The sequence below is a fragment of the Pan troglodytes genome, chromosome 23 (genome assembly GCF_028858775.2).
Source record: "Pan troglodytes isolate AG18354 chromosome 23, NHGRI_mPanTro3-v2.0_pri, whole genome shotgun sequence".
Lineage (NCBI taxonomy): Eukaryota > Metazoa > Chordata > Mammalia > Primates > Hominidae > Pan > Pan troglodytes.
This window is the reverse complement of record NC_086016.1, coordinates 55,092,034-55,113,451: the sequence shown is the minus strand read 5'-3', so window position 1 is coordinate 55,113,451 and position 21,418 is coordinate 55,092,034.

The following is a 21,418-nucleotide window of genomic DNA, read 5'->3' as shown; positions in this document are numbered from 1 at the left end:
CTACACAGCTATCTGTATAAACATGGAAATATCTACACCGCTATCTGTGTAAACATGGAAATATGTACACAGCTGTCTGTTTAAACATGGAAATATGTAAACCGCAATCTGTATAAACATCGATATATCTACACAGCTATCTGTATAAACATGGAAATATCTACACCACTATCTGTGTAGACATGGAAATATCTACTCCGCTATTTCTATAAATATGAAAATATCTACATGGCCGTCTCCATAAACATGGAACTATCTACACCGACATCTGTATAAACATGGAAATACCTACACCACTATCTGAATAAACATGGAAATATCTACACCAATGTCATTATAAACATGGAAATACCTACACCACCATCTCTATACACATGGAAATATTTACCCCGCTATCTCTATAAACATAGAAATATCAACACCGCCATCTCTGTAAACATGGAAATATCTATACCGCCTTCTGAATGATCATGGAAATATCTCCACCGCCATCTGTATAAACATGGAAATATCTAAACTGCCATCAGAGGAAAATGGAAATATCAACACCACGATCTGTATAAACATGGAAATATGAACACCGCTACCTGTATAAACATGGAAATATCTACATGGCTCTCTGTATAAACATAGAAACATCTACAACACGATCTCTATAAATAAGGAAATATCTCCACCGCTATCTGTATAAACATGGAAATCTCTACACCGCCATCTCTATAAACATGGAAATGTCTACTCAGTCATCTGTATAAAAATGGAAATATCTACACCGTTATTTGTGTACACATGGAAATATCTACACCGCTATCTGTAAAAAGGTGGAAATAGCTACACTGCAATCTGTGGAAATATGGAAATATCTACACATCTATCTCAGTAAATATGGAAATATCTACTCCGCTATCTACATAAACATGGAAATATCTACACCGCTGTCTGTATAAACATGGAAATATCTACACCACGATATGTATAAAAATGGATATATCCACACTGCTATCTGTATAAACCAGGAAACAACTACACCGCTAACTGTATAAACATGGAAATATCTACACCGCAATCTGTATTAATATGGAAATATCTACACCGCTATCTCTATAAACATGGAAATGTCTACACCGCTATCTGTATAAACATGGAAATATCTGCATGGCTATTTCTATAAATATGGAAATATCTACAACGCGATCTGTAAAAATATGGAAATATCTACACAGTCATCTGTAGAAACATGGAAATATCTACACCGCCATCTGTATACACATGGAAATATCTCCACCGCTATCTGTATTGACATGGAAATATCTACACCGCTATCTGTATAAACATGGAAATATCTACACCGCTATTTGTATAGACAAGGAAATATCTACACCGCTATCTGTATAAACATGGAATTATCTTCACTGCCATCTGTATAAACATGGAAATAGCCACCATGCTATCTGTATAAATATGGAAATATTTACACCGCCATCTGAATAAACATGGAAATATCTACACGGCTATGTGTATAAATATGGAAATATCTACACTGCCACCTCTATAAACATGGAAATATCTACACAGCTATCGGTATAAACATGTATATATCTAAACCGCTATCTTTATAAACATGGAAATATCTACACCGCCATCTGTATAAACATGGAAATATGTACAAAGTCATCTGTACAAACATGGAAATAACTACACCGCTATCTGTATAAACATGGAAATACCTACACCGCTACCCGTGTAAACATGGAAATATCTACACCGCTATCTGTATAAATATGGAAATATCCACACTGCTATCCCTATAAACATGGAAATGTCTACACCACTATCTGTATAAACATGGAAATATCTACATGGTTATCTCTATAAACATGGAAATATCTACACCGCTATCTGCATAGACTTGGAAATATCTACATCGTTATGTGTACAAACATGGAAATATCTCCACCGCTATCTCTATTAACTTGGAAATATCTTCACCGCTATCTTTATAAACATGGAAATATCTTCTCCACTATCTGTATAAACATGGGTATATCTACACTGCCATCTGTATAAACATGGTAATAGCCACACCGCTATCTGTATAAACCTGAAAATATCTACACCACCATCTGAATAAACATACAAATATCTAAACCGCTATCTGTATAAATATGGAAATATCTACACCGATATCTCTGTAAACATGGAAATTTCTACACCGCTACCGGTATAAACATGGACATATCTACACAGCTATCTCTATAAACATGGAAATATCTACACCGATACCTGCATATACTTGGAAATATCTACACCACCATCTCTAGAAACATGGAAATATCTCCACCGCTATCTGTATAAACATGGAAATATCTCCTCCACTCTGTATAAACATGGAAATATCTATAGCGCTATCTGTATAAACATGGAAATATCTACACCGCTATCTGTATAAACATGGAAATATGTACACCGCAATCTGTATAAACATGGAAATATCTACACCGCTGTTTGTATAAACATGGTAATATCTACACCACCATCTGTATAAACATGGAAATAGCTACACCGCCATCTGTATAAACATGGAAATATCTACAATGACATCTGTAGAAAGATGGAAATATCTACACCGCAATCTGTGTAAACATGGAAATATCTACACCGATATCTGTAAAAACATGGAAATATCTACACCGCTATCTGTATAAACATGGAAATATCTACACCGCTATCTGTATAAACATGGAAATATCTACACTGCCATCTGTATAAACATGGAAATACCTATAAAGTCATCTGTGTAAACATTGAAATATCTACACCACCATCTGCATAAAGATGGAAATATCTGAAATGCCATCTGTATACACATGGAAATACCTACACGGCAATCTGTGTACAGATGGAAACATCAACACCGCCATCTGTACAAACATGGAAATATCTACACTGCTATCTCTATAAACATGGAAATATCTAAACTGCGGTCTGTATAAACATGCAAATATCTATACCGGTATCTGTATAAACATGGAAATATCTACACCACGATCTGTATAAACATGGAAATATATACACCGCTATCTGTATAAACATGGAAATATCTGCACCGCTATCTCTATAAACATGGAAATATTTACAAAGACATCTGTATAAACATGGAAATAGCTACACATTCATGTGTAGCAACATGGAAATATCTAAACTGCCATCTGAATAAACATAGAAATATCTACACAGCTCTCTGAATAAATATGGAAATATCTGCATAGGCATCTGTGTAAACATGGAAATATCTGCAACGCTATCTGTATAAACATGGAAATACCTACACCACTGTCTCCATAAACATGGAAATATGTACACCGCTATGTGTATAAACATGGAAATATCTTCACTGCTGTCTGTATAAACATGGAAATATCTCCACCGTTATCTATTTAAACATGGAAATATCTACAGGGCCATCTCTATAAACATTGAAATATCTACACTGCCATTTGTAAAAACATGGAAATATCTACACAGTCATCTGAATAAACATGGAAATATCTACACCACCATCTGTATAAACATGGAAATACCTACAATACCAACTGTAAACACATGGAAATATCTACACAGACATCTGTATAAATATGGAAATATCTACACGGCCATCTGTATAAACATGGAAATATCTACACTGCCATCTGTATATACATGGAAATTTCTACACCGCTATCTGTATAAACATGGAAATAACTACACTGCTATTTGTATAAATAAGGAAAAATCGACACCGTGATCTGTATAAATATGGAAATATCTACACCGCCATCTTTGTAAGCATGGAAATATCTACACCCCTATCTGTATAAACATGGAAATATCCACACAGCTCTCTCTATTAACATGGAAAAATGAACACCGCTATTTCTATGAACATGGAAATATCTACACCGCCATCTCTATAACATGGAAATATCTACACCACGATCAGTATAAACATGGAAATATCTACACCGCTATCTGTATAAACATGGAAATATCTCCACTGCTATCTCTATAAACCTCGAAATATCTACACTGCCATCTGTATAAACATGGAATTATCTACACCGCTATCTGTATAAACATGGAAATATCTACACCGCTATCTGTATAAATATGAAATATCTAAACCGCTATCTCTATAAAAATGGAAATATCTTCACTGCCATCTGTATAAACATGGAAATATCTACACCGCTATCTGTATAAACATGCTAATAACTACACCGCTATCTGTATAAATGTGGAAATATTTGCACCGCTATCACTACAAACATGGTAATATCAACACGACGATGTGTATAAACATGGAAATAACTACACTGCAATCTGTATAAACATGGAAATATCTACAATGCCATCTGTTTACACATGGAAATACCTACACGGCAATCTGTGTACAGATCTAAACATCAACAGCGCCATCTGTACAAACATGGAAATATCTACACTGCTATCTCTATAAACATGGAAGTATCTACACTGCAGTCTGTATAAACATGGAAATATCTACACCGCTATCTGTATAAACATGAAAATCTACACCACGATCTGTATAAACATGGAAATATATACACCGCTATCTGTATAAACATGAAATATCTGCACCGCTATCTCTATAAACATGGAAATATCTACAAAGACATCTGTATAAACATGGAAATACCTACACAGTCATGTGTAGGAACATGGAAATATCTACATTGCCATCTGTATAAACATAGAAATATCTACACAGCCCTCTGTATAAATATGGAAATATCTGCATAGGCATCTGAATAAACATGGAAATATCTGCACCGCTATCTCTATAAACATGGAAATACCTACACCGCTGTCTCTATAAACATGGAAATATGTACACCGCTATGTGTGTAAACCTGGAAATATCTCCACTGCTCTCTGTATAAACATGGAAATGTCTCCACCGTTATCTCTATAAACATGGAAATATCTACAGCGCCATCTCTATAAACATTGAAATATCTACACTGCCATCTGTAAAAACATGGAAATATCTAGACAGTCATCTGAATAAACGGAAATATCTACACCGCAATCTGTATACACATGAAAATATCTACACCGCTATCTGTATAAATATGAAATATCTAAACCGCTCTCTCTATAAAAATGGAAATATCTACACTGCCATCTGTATAAACATGGAAATATCTACACCGCGATCGGTGTAAACATGGAAATATCTACACCGCTATCTGTATAAACATGGAAATAACTTCACATCTATCTCTATAAACATGGAAATACCTACACCGCCATCTGTATAAACATGGAAATACCTACAAAGTCATCTGTATAAACATGGAAATATCTACACAGCCATATGTATAAATATGGAAATATCTACACAGCCATCTGCATATACATGGAAATATCTACACCGCTATCTGTATAAACATGGAAATAACTACACCGCTATTTGTATAAACAAGGAAATATCTACACCGCCATCTGTTTAAACATGGAAATATATACACAGACATCTGTTTATATTTGGAAATATCTACACCACTATCTGTATAAACATGCTAATAACTACACCGCTATCTGTATAAAGTTGGAAATATTTGCACCGCTATCCCTACAAACATGGTAATATCAACACCGCGATCTGTATAAACATGGAAATAACTACACCGCAATCTGTATAAACATGGAAATATCTACAATGCCATCTGTATACACATGGAAATACCTACACGGCAATCTGTGTACAGATGGAAACATCAACACCGCCATCTGTACAAACATGGAAATATCTACACTGCTATCTCTATAAACATGGAAATATCGACACTGCGGTCTGTATAAATATGGAAATATCTACACCGGTATCTGTATAAACGTGGAAAATCTACACCACGATCTGTATAAACATGGAAATATATACACCGCTATCTGTATAAACATGGAAATATCTGCAACGCTATCTCTATAAACATGGAAATATCTACAAAGACATCTGTATAAACATGGAAATAGCTACACAGTCAAGTGTAGGAACATGGAAATATCTACACTGCCATCTGTATAAACATAGAAATATCTACACAGCCCTCTGTATAAATATGGAAATATCTGCATAGGCATCTGTATAAACATGGAAATATCTGCACCGCTATCTGTGTAAACATGGAAATATCTACACCAATATCTGTATAAACATGGAAATATCTCCTCTGTTCTCTGTATAAATATGGAAATATCTACACCGCTATCTCTATAAACATGGAAATGTCTACACCGCTCTCTGTATAAACATGGAAATATCTACACCGCCATCTGAATAAACATACAAATATCTACACCGCTATCTATATATATATGGAAGTATCAACACAGCTATCTCTGTATACACGGAAATATCTACACCGCTACCTGTATAAACATGGAAATATCTACACCGGTATCTGTATAAACATGGAAAATCTACACCACGATCTGTATAAACATGGAAATATCTACACCGCTATCTGTATAAACATGGAAATATCTACACCGCTATCTGTATAAACATGCAAATATCTACAGCGCTATCTGTATAAACATGTAAATATCTCCACCGCTATCTATATAAACATGGAAATATCTACACTGCTATCTTTATAAACATGGAAATATCTACACCTCAATCTCTATAAACATGGAAATTCCTACAACGCTGTTTAAACAAGGAAATATCTACATAGCTGTCTGTGTAAACATGGAAATATGTACACCGCAATCTTTGTGAGTATGGAAATATCTACACCGCAATCCGTGCAAATTTGGAAATATCTACACCTCTATCTCTGTAAACATGGAAATATCTGCACCGCAATCTGTATAAACATGGAAATATCTACACAACTATCTGTATAAACATGGAAATATCTACTCCGCTATCTGTATAAATATGGAAATAGCTAAACCGCTATCTGTATAAACATGGAAATATCTAAACCGCTATTTGTATAGACGTGGAAATATCTACACCGCAATCTGTACAAACATGGAAATATATACACTGCTATCTGTATACACATGGAAATATCTACACCGCGATCTGTATAAACATGGAAATATCTACACTGCCATCTGTATAAACATGGAAATAGCCACACTGCTATCTGTATAAATATGGAAATATCTACACCGCCATCTGAATAAACATGGAAATATCTACACGGCTATCTGTATAACTATGGGAATATCTACACCGCTACCTCTATAAACATGGAAATATCTACACAGCTATCTGTATAAACATGGATATATCTACACCGCTATATCTATAAACATGGAAATATCTACACCGCTACCTCTATAAACATGGAAATATCTACACAGCTATCTGTAAAAACATGGATATATCTACACCGCTATATCTATAAACATGGAAATATCTACACCGCCATCTGTGTAAACATGGAAAGATGTACACAGTCATCTGTATAAACATGGAAAGAACTACACCGCTATCTGTATAAACATGGAAATACCTACACCGCTATCCGTATAAACATGGAAATATCTACACCGCTATCTGTATATATATGGAAATATCCACACCGCAATCCCTATAAACATGGAAATGTCTACACCGCTATCTGTATAAACATGGAAATATCTACATGGCTATCTCTATAAACATGGAAATATCAACACCGCTATGTGCATAAACACGGAAATATCTACACCGTTATCTTCATAGACATGGAAATATCTACATCGTTACCTGTACAAACATGGAAATAACTCCATCGCTATCTCTATGAACATGGAAATATCTCCACCGCTATCTCTATAAACTTGGAAATATCTTCACCGTTATCTTTATAACCATGGAAATATCTACTCCACTATCTGTAAACATGGATATATCTACTCTGCCATCTGTATAAACATGGTAATAGCCACACCGCTATCTGTATAAACATGGAATTATCTACACCACGATCTGTATAAACATACAAATATCTAAACCGCTATCTGTATAAATATGGAAATATCTACACTGCTATCTCTGTAAACATGGAAATATCTATGCTGCTACCTGTATAAACATGGAAATATCTACACCGCTATTTCTATAAACATGGAAATATCTCCACCGCTACCTGCATAAACTTGGAAATATCTACACCACCATCTCTAGAAACATGGAAATATCTCCACCGCTATCTGTATAAACATGGAAATATCTCTACCACTCTCTGTATAAACATGGAAATATCTACAACGCAGTCTGTATAAACATGGAAATATATACAACGCAATCTGTATAAACATGGAAATATCTACAACACTATCTGTGTAAACATGGAAATATGTATACAGCTGTCTGTTTAAACATGGAAATATGTACACGGCAATCTGTGTGTAGATGGAAATATCTACACTGCAATCTGTGCAAATATGGAAATATCTACACCTATATCTCTGTAAACATGGAAATACCTACACCACAATCTGTAGAAACATGGAAATATCTACACCAATATCTGTATAAACATGGAAATATCTACTCCACTATCTGTATAAATATGGAAATATCTACACAACTATCTCTATAAACAAGGAAATGTCTACACCGCTATCTTAATAAACATGGAAATATCTACAAGGCTATTTCTATAAATATGGAAATATCTACACTGCCTTCTGTATAAACACGAAAATATCTGCACTGCCATCTGTATAAACATAGAAATATCCACACCACTATCTGAATAAACACGGAAATATCTACACTGCCATCTGTATAAACATGGAAATATCTACACAGCCATCTCTATAAACATGGAAATACCTACATCGCTATTGAAAAAACATGGAAATAGAGAAACCGCTCTCTGTATAAACATGGAAATATCTACACCGCCATCTGTTAAAATATGGAAATATCTACACAGTCATCTGTAGAAACATGGAAATATTTACACCGCCATCTGTATACACATGGAAATATCACCACCGCTATCTGTATAAACATGGAAATATCTACACCGCTATTTGTATAGACATGGAAATATCTACACCGCAATCTGTACAAACATGGAAATATCTACACTGCTATCTGTATACACATGGAAATATCTACACCGCTATCTCTATAAAGATGGAAATACCTACACTGCCATCTGTATAAACATGGAAATAGCCACATGGCTATCTGTATAAATATGGAAATATCTACACTGCCATCTGAATAAACCTGGAAATATCTACAGGGATATCTGTATAAATATGGAAATATCTACACCGCTACCTCTATAAACATGGAAATATCTACGCAGCTATCTGTATAAACATGGATATAACTACACCGCGATCTCTATAAACATGGAAATATCTACACCGCCATCTGTGTAAACATGGAAATATGTACACAGTCATCTGTATAAACATGGAAATAACTGCACCGCTATCTGTATAAACGTGGAAACACCTACACCGCTATCCGTATAAACATGGAAATATCTACACCACTATCTGTATAAATATGGAAATATCCACACCGCTATCCCAATAAACATGGAAATGTCTACACCGCTATCTGTATAAACATGGAAATATCTACATGGCTATCTCTGTAAACATGGAAATATCAACACCGCTATCTGCATAAACACGGAAATATCTACACTGCTATCTGCATAAACATGGAAATATCTACATTGTCATCTGTACAAACAGGGAAATACCTCCATTGCTATCTCTATGAACATGGAAATATCTCCACCGCTATCTCTATAAACTTCAAAATATCTTCACCGTTATCTTTATAACCATGGAAATATCTACTCCACTATCTGTAAAAACGTGGATATATCTACACTGCCATCTGTATAAACATGGTAATAGCCACACCGCTATCTGTATAGACATGGAATTATCTTCACCACCATCTGAATAAACATACAAATATCTAAAAAGCTATCTGTATAAATATGGAAATATCTACACAGCTATCTCTGCAAACAAGGAAATATCTACACAGCTACCTGTATAAACATGGACATATCTACACCGCTATCTCTATAAACATGGAAATATCTACACCGCTACATGCATAAACTTGGAAATATCTACAACACCATCTCTAGAAACATGGAAATATCTCCACCGCTATCTGTATAAACATGGAAATATCTCCACCACTCTCTGCATAAACATGGAAATATCTACAATGCTGTCTGTATAAACATGGAAATATCTACACCGCTATCTGTATAAACATGGAAATATCTACACCGCTATCTTTATAAACATGTAAATATCTACACCGCAATCTGTATAAACAAGGAAATATGTACAACACTATCTGTGTAAACATGGAAATATGTACACAGCTGTGTGTTTAAACATGGAAATATGTACACCACAATCTGTGTGAAGATGGAAATATCTACACCGCCGTCTTTGCAAATATGGAAATATCTACACCTCTATCTCTATAACCATGGAAATGTCTACACCGCCTTCTGTATAAACATGAAAATATCTACACTGCCATCTGTATAAACACGGAAATAACTGCACCGCTATCTCTATAAACATGGAAATATCTACACTGCCATCTGTATATACATGGAAATAGCTACACAGTCATCTGTATAAACATGGAAAAATCTACACCACTGTCTGTATAAACGTGGAAATATCTACACTGCCATCTGTATAAACATGGAAATATCTACACAGCCATCTCTATAAACATGGAAATATCTGCAACGCTACCTCTATAAACATGGAAATAGCCACACCGCTATCTGCATAAACATGGAAATATATACACTGCCCTCTGTATAAACATGGAAATATCTACACAGTCATCTGTATAAAGATGGAAATATCTACACCGTTATCTGTATAAACATGGAAATATCTACACTGCTATCTGTATACACATGGAAACATCTACACCGCTATCTGTATAAACATGGAAACATCTACACTGCCATCTGTATAAACATGGAAATAGCCACACGGCTATCTGTATAAATATGGAAATATCTACACTGCCATTTGAATAAACATGGAAATATCTACAACGCTATCTGTATAAATATGGAAATATCTACACCGCTACCTCTATAAACATGGAAATATCTACACAGCTACCTGCATAAACTTGGAAATATCTACACCACCATCTCTAGAAACATGGAAATATCTCCACCGCTATCTGTATAAACATGGAAATATCTCCAACACTCTCTGTATAAACATGGAAATATCTATAATGCTGTCTGTATAAACATGGAATTATCTACACTGCTATCTGTATAAACATGTAAATATCTACACCGCTATCTTATAAACATGTAAATATCTACACCGCAATCTGTATAAACATGGAAATACCTACAACACTATCTGTGTAAACATGGAAATATGTACACAGCTGTCTGTTTAAACATGGAAATATATACACCGCAATCTGTGTGAAGATGGAAATATCTACACCGCAATCTTTGCAAACATGGAAATATATACACATCTATCTCTGTATACATGGAAATATCTACACCACTCTCTGTATAAACATGGAAATACCTACACCGCTATCTGTATAAACCTGGAAATATCTTCACCACGATCTGTATGAACAAGGTTATATCTACACCGCCATCTGAATAAACATGGAAACGTATAAGCCATTATCTGTATAAACATGGAAATATCTACACCGCTATCTGTATAAACATGGAAATATCTACACTGCGATCTGTGTAAAAATGGAAATATCTACACCGCGATCTGTATAAACATGGAAATATCTTCACCACGATCTGTATAAACATGGAAATATCTACACCGCTATCTGTATAAACATGGTAATATCTACACCACCATCTATAAAAACATGGAAATATCTGCACCTCCATCTGCATAAACATGGAAATATCTACAATGCCATCTGTAGAAAGATGGAAATATCTACACCGCAATCTGTGTAAACATGGAAATATCTACACCAATATCTGTAAAATCATGGAAATATCTACACCGCTATCTGTATAAATATGGAAATATCTACACAGCGATCTGTATAAACATGGAAATATCTACACCGCGATCTGTATAAACATGGAAATCTCTACACCGCTATCTGTATAAACATGGAAATATCTACAGAGCTGTCTCTATAAACATGGAAATATCTACACCGCTATCTGTATAAACATGGAAATACCTACAAAGTCATCTGTATAAACATGGAAATATCTACACAGCCATCTGTATAAACATGGAAATATCTACACAGCCATCTGTATGTACATAGAAATATCTACACCGCTATCTGTATAAACATGGAAATAACTACACCGCTATTTGTATAAAAAAGGAAATATCTACACCGTGGTCTGAATAAACATGGAAATATCTACACCGCTATATGTATAAACAAGGAAATATCTACGGCGCTATCTGTATAAACATGGAAATAACTACACCGCTATTTCTATAAACAAGGAAATATCTACACCGCCATCTGTTTAAACATGGAAATATATACACAGACATCTGTTTATACATGGAAATATCTACACCGCTATCAGTATAAACATGCTAATAAATACACCGCTGTCTGCATAAATGTGGAAATATTTGCACCGCTATCCCTATAAACATGGTAATATCAACACCGCGATCTGTGTAAATATGGAAATATCTACACCATGATCTGTATAAACATGGAAATATCTACACCGTCATCTCTATAAACATGAAAATATCTACACCGCGATCAGTATAAACGTGGAAATATCTACACCGTGATCTGTATAAACATGGAAATATCTACACCGCCATCTCTATAAACATGGAAATATCTACAACCCTATCTGTATAAACATGGAAATATCCACAACGCTATCTCTATAAACATGGAAAAATCAACACCGCTATCTCTATGAACATGGAAATATCTACACCGCCATCTCTATAAACGTGAAAATATCTACACCGCGATCAGTATAAACGTGGAAATATCTACACAGCTATCTCTATAAACATCGAAATATCTACACAGCCATCTGTATAAACTTGGAAATACTTACAAAGTTATCGGTATTAACATGGAAATATCAACACCGCCATCTGTATAAACATGGAAATATCTACACAGCCATGTGTATATACATGGAAATATCTACACCGCTATCTATATAAACATGGAAATAACTACACCGCTATCTGTATAAACACGGAAATATCTACACCGCCATCTACATATCCATGGAAATATCTGCGCCGCCGTCTGTATAAACATGGAAATATCTACACGGTCATCTGTGTACAGATGGAAATAGCAACACCGCCATCTGTGCAAACATGGAAATATCTACACCGCTATCTCTATAAACATGGAAATATCTACACCGCTATCTGCATAAACATGGAAATATCTACACCGCAATCTGTACAAACATGGAAATGTCTACATTGCTATCTGTATACACATGGAAATATCTTCACCACTATCTTTTTAAACATGGAAATATCTACACGGCCATCTGTATAAACATGGAAATAGCCACACCGCTATCTGTATAAATATGGAAATATCTACACCGCCATCTGAATAAGCATGGAAATATCTACACGGCTATCTGTATAAATATGGAAATATCTACACCGCTATCTCTATAAACATGGAAATAACTACACAGCTATCTGTATAAACATGGATATATCTACACCGCTATCTCTATAAACATGGAAATAACTACACCGCTATCTGTATAAACATGGAAATATCTACACGGCCATCTGTATAAACACGGAAATAGCCACACCGCTATCTCTATAAACATGGAAATATTTACACCACCATCTGAATAAACATACAAATATCTAAACCGCTATCTGTATAAATATGGAAATATCTACACCGCTATCTCTGTAAACATGGAAATATCTACACCGCTACCTGTATAAACATGGACATATGTACACCGCTATCTCTATAAACATGGAAATATCAACACCGCTACCTGCATAAACTTGGAAATATCTACAATACCATCTCTAGAAACATGGAAATATCTCCACCGCTATCTGAATAAACATGGAAATATCTCCACCACTCTCTGTATAAACATGGAAATATCTACAATGCTGCCTGTATAAACATGGAAATATCTACACCGCTGTCTGTATAAACATGGAAATATCTACACCGCTATCTTTATAAACACGTAAATATCTACACCGCAATCTGTATAAACACGGAAATATCTACAACACTATCTGTGTAAACATGGAAATATGTACACAGCTGTCTGTTTAAACATGGAAATATGTACACCGCAATCTGTGTGAAGATGGAAATATCTACACCTCTATCTCTGTAAACATGGAAATATCTACATCACAATATGTATAAACATGGAAATATCTACACCACTATCTGTATAAACATGGAAATATCTACTCCGCTATCTGTATAAATATGGAAATATCTACACCGCTATCTCTATAAACATGGAAATGTCTACACCGCCTTCGGTATAAACATAAAAATATCTACACTGCCGTCTGTATAAACACGGAAATAACTACACCGCTATCTCTATAAACATGGAAATATCTACACTGCCATCTGTATATACATGGAAATAGATACACAGTCACCTGTATAAACATGGAAACATCTACACCACTATCTGTGTAAACGTGGAAATATCTACACTGCCTGCTGTATAAACATGGAAATATCTACACCACTATCTGTGTAAACGTGGAAATATCTACACTGCCTTCTGTATAAACATGGAAATATCTACACCGCCATCTGTACACTCATGGAAATATCTAAATAGCCATCTGTATAAACATTGAAATATCTACACCGCTATCTCTATAAACACGGAAATGTCTACATCGCTATCTGTATAAACAGGGAAATATCTCCACCGCTATCTGTATAAACATGGAAATATCTACACTGCTATCTGTATAAACATGGAAATATCTACACCGCTATCTGTATAAACTTGAAAATATCTGCAACGCTATCTGTGTAAACATGGAAATATCTACACAGCTATCTGTGTAAACTTGGAAATATCTACACAGCTATCTGTGTAAAAATGGAAATATCTACACAGCCATCTGTGCAAAGATTGAAATATCTACACTGATATCTCTGTAAACATGGAAATATCTACACCGCCATCTACATATCCATGGAAATATCTCTGCTGCCATCTGTCTATCCATGGAAATATCTATACCGCCATCTATATAAACATGGAAATATCTACACCGCCATCTCTATAAACTTGGAAATATCTACACTGCCATTTGTAGTAAGATGGAAATATCTACACCGCCATCTGCATAAACGTGGAAATATCTACACCGGTATCTGTATAAACATGGAAATATCTACACTGCGATCTGTGTAAACATGAAAATATCTACACCGCGATCTGTATAAACATGGAAATATCTTCACCACGATCTGTATAAACAAGGTTATATCTACACCGCCATCTGAATAAACATGGAAACATCTAAGCCATTATCTGTATAAACATGGAAATATCTACACCGCTATCTGTATAAACATGGAAATATCTACACTGCGATCTGTGTAAACATGGAAATATCTACACCGCAATCTGTATAAACATGGAAATATCTTCACCACCATCTGTATAAACATGGAAATATCTACACAGCTATCTGTATAAACATGGTAATATCTGCACCACCATCTATAAAAACATGGAAATATCAGCACCGCCATCTGTATAAACATGGAAATATCTACAATGACATCTGTAGAAAGATGGAAATATCTACACCGCAATCTGTGTAAACATGGAAATATCTACACCAATATCTGTAAAATCATTGAAATATCCACACCGCTATCTGTATAAACATGGAAATATCTACACCGCGATCTGTAAAAACATGGAAATATCTACACCGCCATCTCTATAAACATGGAAATATCCACACCGTGATCAGTATAAACATGGAAATATCTACACCGCTATCTGTATAAACATGGAAATATCTCCACTGCTATCTGTATAAACATGGAAATATCTACACCGAAATCTGTATAAACATTGAAATCTCTACACCACTATCTGTATAAACCTGGAAATATCCACACCACTATCTCTATAAACATGGAAATATCTGCACGGCTATCTGTATAAACATGGAAATACCTACAAAGTCATCTGCATAAACATGGAAATATCTACACAGCCATCTGTATAAACATGGAAATATCTACACAGCCATCTGTATATACATAGAAATATCTACACCGCTATCTGTATAAACATGGAAATAACTACACCGCTATTCGTATAAAAAAGGAAATATCTACACCGTGGTCTGAATAAACATGGAAATATCTACACCGCTATTTGTATAAACAAGGAAATATCTAAGGCGCTATCTGAATAAACATGGAAATAACTACACCGCTATTTGTATAAACAAGGAAATATCTACACCGTGATCTGTAAAAACATGGAAATAACTACACCGCTATTTGTATAAACAAGCAAATATCTACACTGCCATCTGTTTAAACATGGAAATATATACACAGACATCTGTTTATACATGGAAATATCTACACCGCTATCTGTATAAACATGCTAATAAATACACCACTGTCTGCATAAATGTGGAAATATTTGCACCGCTTTCCCTATAAACATGGTAATATCAGCACCGCGATCTGTGTAAATATGGAAATATCTAGTCCATGATCTGTATAAACATGGAAATATCTACACCGCGATCTGTATAAAAATGGAAATATCTACACCGTGATCTGTATAAACATGGAAATATCTACACCGCCATCTCTATAAACATGGAAATATCTACACCCCTTTCTGTATAAACATGGAAATATCCACACCGCTATCTCTATAAACATGGAAAAATCAACACCTCTATCTCTATGAACATGGAAATATCTACACCGTCATCTCTATAAACATGAAAATATCTACACCGCGATCAGTATAAACGTGGAAATATCTACACCGTGATCTGAAAAAACATGGAAATATCTACACCGCCATCTCTATAAACATGGAAATATCTACAACCCTATCTGTATAAACATGGAAATATCCACACCGCTATCTCTATAAACATGGAAAAATCAACACCGCTATCTCTATGAACATGGAAATATCTACACCGCCATCTCTATAAACGTGAAAATATCTACACCACGATCAGTATAAACGTGGAAATATCTACACAGCAATCTCTATAAACATCGAAATTTCTACAACGCCATCTGTATAAACATGGAAATACTTACAAAGTTATCGGTATAAACATGGAAATATCAACACCGCCATCTGTATAAATATGGAAATATCTACACAGCCATATGTATATACATGAAAATATCTACACCGCTATCTATATAAACATGGAAATAACTACACGGCTATCTGTATAAACATGGAATTATCTACACCGTCATCTACATATCCATGGAAATATCTGCGCCGCCGTCTGCATAAACATGGAAATATCTACACGGTCATCTGTGTACAGATGGAAATATCAACACCGCCATCTGTACAAACATGGAAATATCTACACCGCTATCTCTATAAACATGGAAATATCTACACCGCTATCTGCATAAACATGGAAATATCTACACCGCTATCTGTATATACATGGAAATATCTACAACGCTATCTGTGTAAACATGGAAATATATACACATCTATCTGTGTAAACTTGGAAATATCTACACAGTTATCTGTGTAAAAATGGAAATATCTACACGGCAATCTGTGCAAAGTGGGAAATATCTACACCGCTTTCTCTGAAAACATGGAAATATCTACACCGCTATCTGTATAAATATGGAAATATCTGCACCGTCTTTTGTGTAAACATACAAATAACTACAGAGTCATCTGTATACACATGGAAATATCTACACAGCCATCTGTATAAACATGGATGTATCTGCAAATCTATCTGTATAAACAAGGAAATACCTACTGTGCTATCTGTATAAACATGGAAATATCAACAGCACAATCTGTACAAACATGGAAATATCTACACCGCCATCTGTATAAACATGAAAATATCTACACCACCATCTCCATAAACATGGAACTATCTACATCGCCATCTGTATAAACATGGAAATATCTACATCACTATCTGTATAAAGATGGAAATATATACACCGCTATCTCTATAAACATGGAAATATCTACACAGCCATCTGTATAAACATGGAAATATCTACACTGCTATCTCTATAAACCTGGAAATATTTACACCGGTATCTGTATAATCATGGAAATATTTACACCGCTATCTGTAAAAACTTGGAAATATTTACACCGCTATGTCTATAAAAATGGAAATATCTACACCGCTATCTCCATAAACATGAAAATATCTTCACTGTTGTTTGTATGAACATGAAAATATCTACACCGCTATCTCTATAAACATAGAAATATCTACATTGCTGTCTGTATAAACATGGAAATATCTACACAGCTATCTGTATAAACATGGAAATATCTACACCGCTATCTGTATAAACATGGAAATATCTACACGGAAAGCTGTATAAACATGGAAATATTTAGACAGTCATCTCTATAAACATGGAAATATCTATACCGCTTTCTGTATAAACATGGAAATACCCACACCGCTGTCTGTATAAAGATGGAAATATCTGCACCGCTATCTGTATAAAGATGGAAATATCTGCACCGCTATCTTTATAAACATGGAAATATCTGCAACTCTATCTGTGAAACATAGAAATATCTACACGGCTATTTGTGTAAACATGGAAATATCTGCACCGCTATCTGTATAAAGATGGAAATATCCACACCGCTATCTCTATAAACATGGAAATACGTACACCGCTTTCTCTATAAACATGGAAATATCTACACTGCAATCTCTATATACATGGAAATATCTACACCGCCATCTCTATAAACATGAAAATATCTACACCGCCATCTTCAGAAACATGGATGTATCTACACCGTCATCTGTATAAAAGTGGAAATATCTACACCACTATCTGTATAAACATGGAAATATCTTCACTGCAATCTCTATATACATGGAAATATCTACACCGCCATGTCTATAAACATGAAAATAGCTGCACCGCCATCTTCAGAAACATGGATGTATCTACACCGCCATCTGTATAAACGTGGAAATATCTACACCACTATCTGTATAAACATGGAAATATCTACACTGCCATGTGTATAAACATGGAAATATCTACACCGCAATCTGTATAAATATGGAAATACCTACACCGCTATCTCTATAGACATGGAAATATTTTCACCGCTATCTGTATAAACAAGGAAATATCTACACTGCCATCTGTATAAAGATGGAAATATCTACACCGCGAGCTGTATAAACATGGAAATATCTACACCACTATCTGTATAAATATGGAAATAACAACACCGTTATCTGTATAAACATGGAAATATCTTCACCGATATCTCTATAAACATGAAAATACTTACCCCACCATCTCTATAAACATGGAGATATTTACAACGCTATCTCTATAAACATAGAAATAACTACACCGCCATCTCTATAAACATGGAAATACCTACACAGCTATCTGTATAAACATGGAAATATCTACACTGCTGTCTCTATAAACATGGAAATATCTACACCTCTATCTGAATAAACATGGAAATATCTACACCACTGTCTCTATAAACATGGAAATATCTACAGTGATATCTCTATAAACACGCAAATATCTACATCACTGTCTCTATAAACATGGAAATATCTACACCGCTATCTCTATGAACATGGAAATATCTACACCGCTGTCTCTAGAAACATGGAAATATCTACACCGCTATCTCTATAAACGTGGAAATATATACACCGCTATCTCTAAAAACATGGAAATATCTACACCGCTATCTCTATAAACGTGGGAACATCTACACCGATAACTCTATAAACCTGGAAATATCTACACCGCTATAAGTATAAATGTGGAAATATCTACACCGCTATCAGTATAAACATGGAAATATCTACACCGCTATCTCTATAAACATGGAAATATCTACACCGCTATCTCTATAAACATGGAAATACTTACACCGCTATCTGTATAAACATGGAGATATTTACAAAGCTATCCCTATAAACATGGAAATATCTACACCGCTATCTCTATAAACATGGAAATATCTACACCACTATCTGTAAAACATGGAAATATCTACACCGCTGTCTGTACAAACATGGAAATATATACACGGCTATCTGTTTAAACATGGAAATATCTACACCACTGACTGTATAAACATGGAAATATCTACACCGCTATCTGTATAAACATGGAAATATCTACACCGCTGTCTCTATAAACCTGGAAATATCTACACCGTTATCTGTATTAATGTGGAAATACCTACACCGCTATCTGTATAGACGTGGAAATATCTACACCGCTATGTCTACAAACGTGGAAATATCTACACCGCTATCTCTATAAACATGGAAATACCTACACCGGTATGTGTATAAACTTTGAAATATCTGCACCGCTATGTGTATAAACTTGGAAATTTCTACACCGCAATGTGTATAAAAGTGGAAATATCTTCACCGCTATCTGTATAAACGTGGAAATATCTACACCGCTATCACTATAAACGTGGAAATATCTACACCGTTATCTGTATAAACGTGGGAATATCTACACGGCTATCCCTATAAACGTGTAAACATTTACACGGCTATCTGTATAAACAAGGAAATATTTACACCGCTATCTCTAAAAACGGAAATATCTACACCGCTATGTCTATAAACATGAAAATATTTACACCGCTATCTGTATAATCATGGAAATATTTACACCGCTATCTGTAAAAACTTGGAAATATTTACACTGCTATGTCTATAAAAATGGAAATATCTACACCGCTATCTCCATAAACATGAAAATATCTTCACTGTTGTTTGTATGAACATGAAAATATCTACACCGCTATCTCTATAAACATAGAAATATCTACATTGCTGTCTGTATAAACATGGAAATATCTACACAGCTATCTGTATAAACATGGAAATATCTACACCGCTATCTGTATAAACATGGAAATATCTACAAGGAAAGCTGTATAAACATGGAAATATTTAGACAGTCATCTCTATAAACATGGAAATATCTATACCGCTTTCTGCATAAACATGGAAATACCCTCACCGCTGTCTGTATAAAGATGGAAATATCTGCACCGCTATCTGTATAAAGATGGAAATATCTGCACCGCTATCTTTATAAACATGGAAATATCTG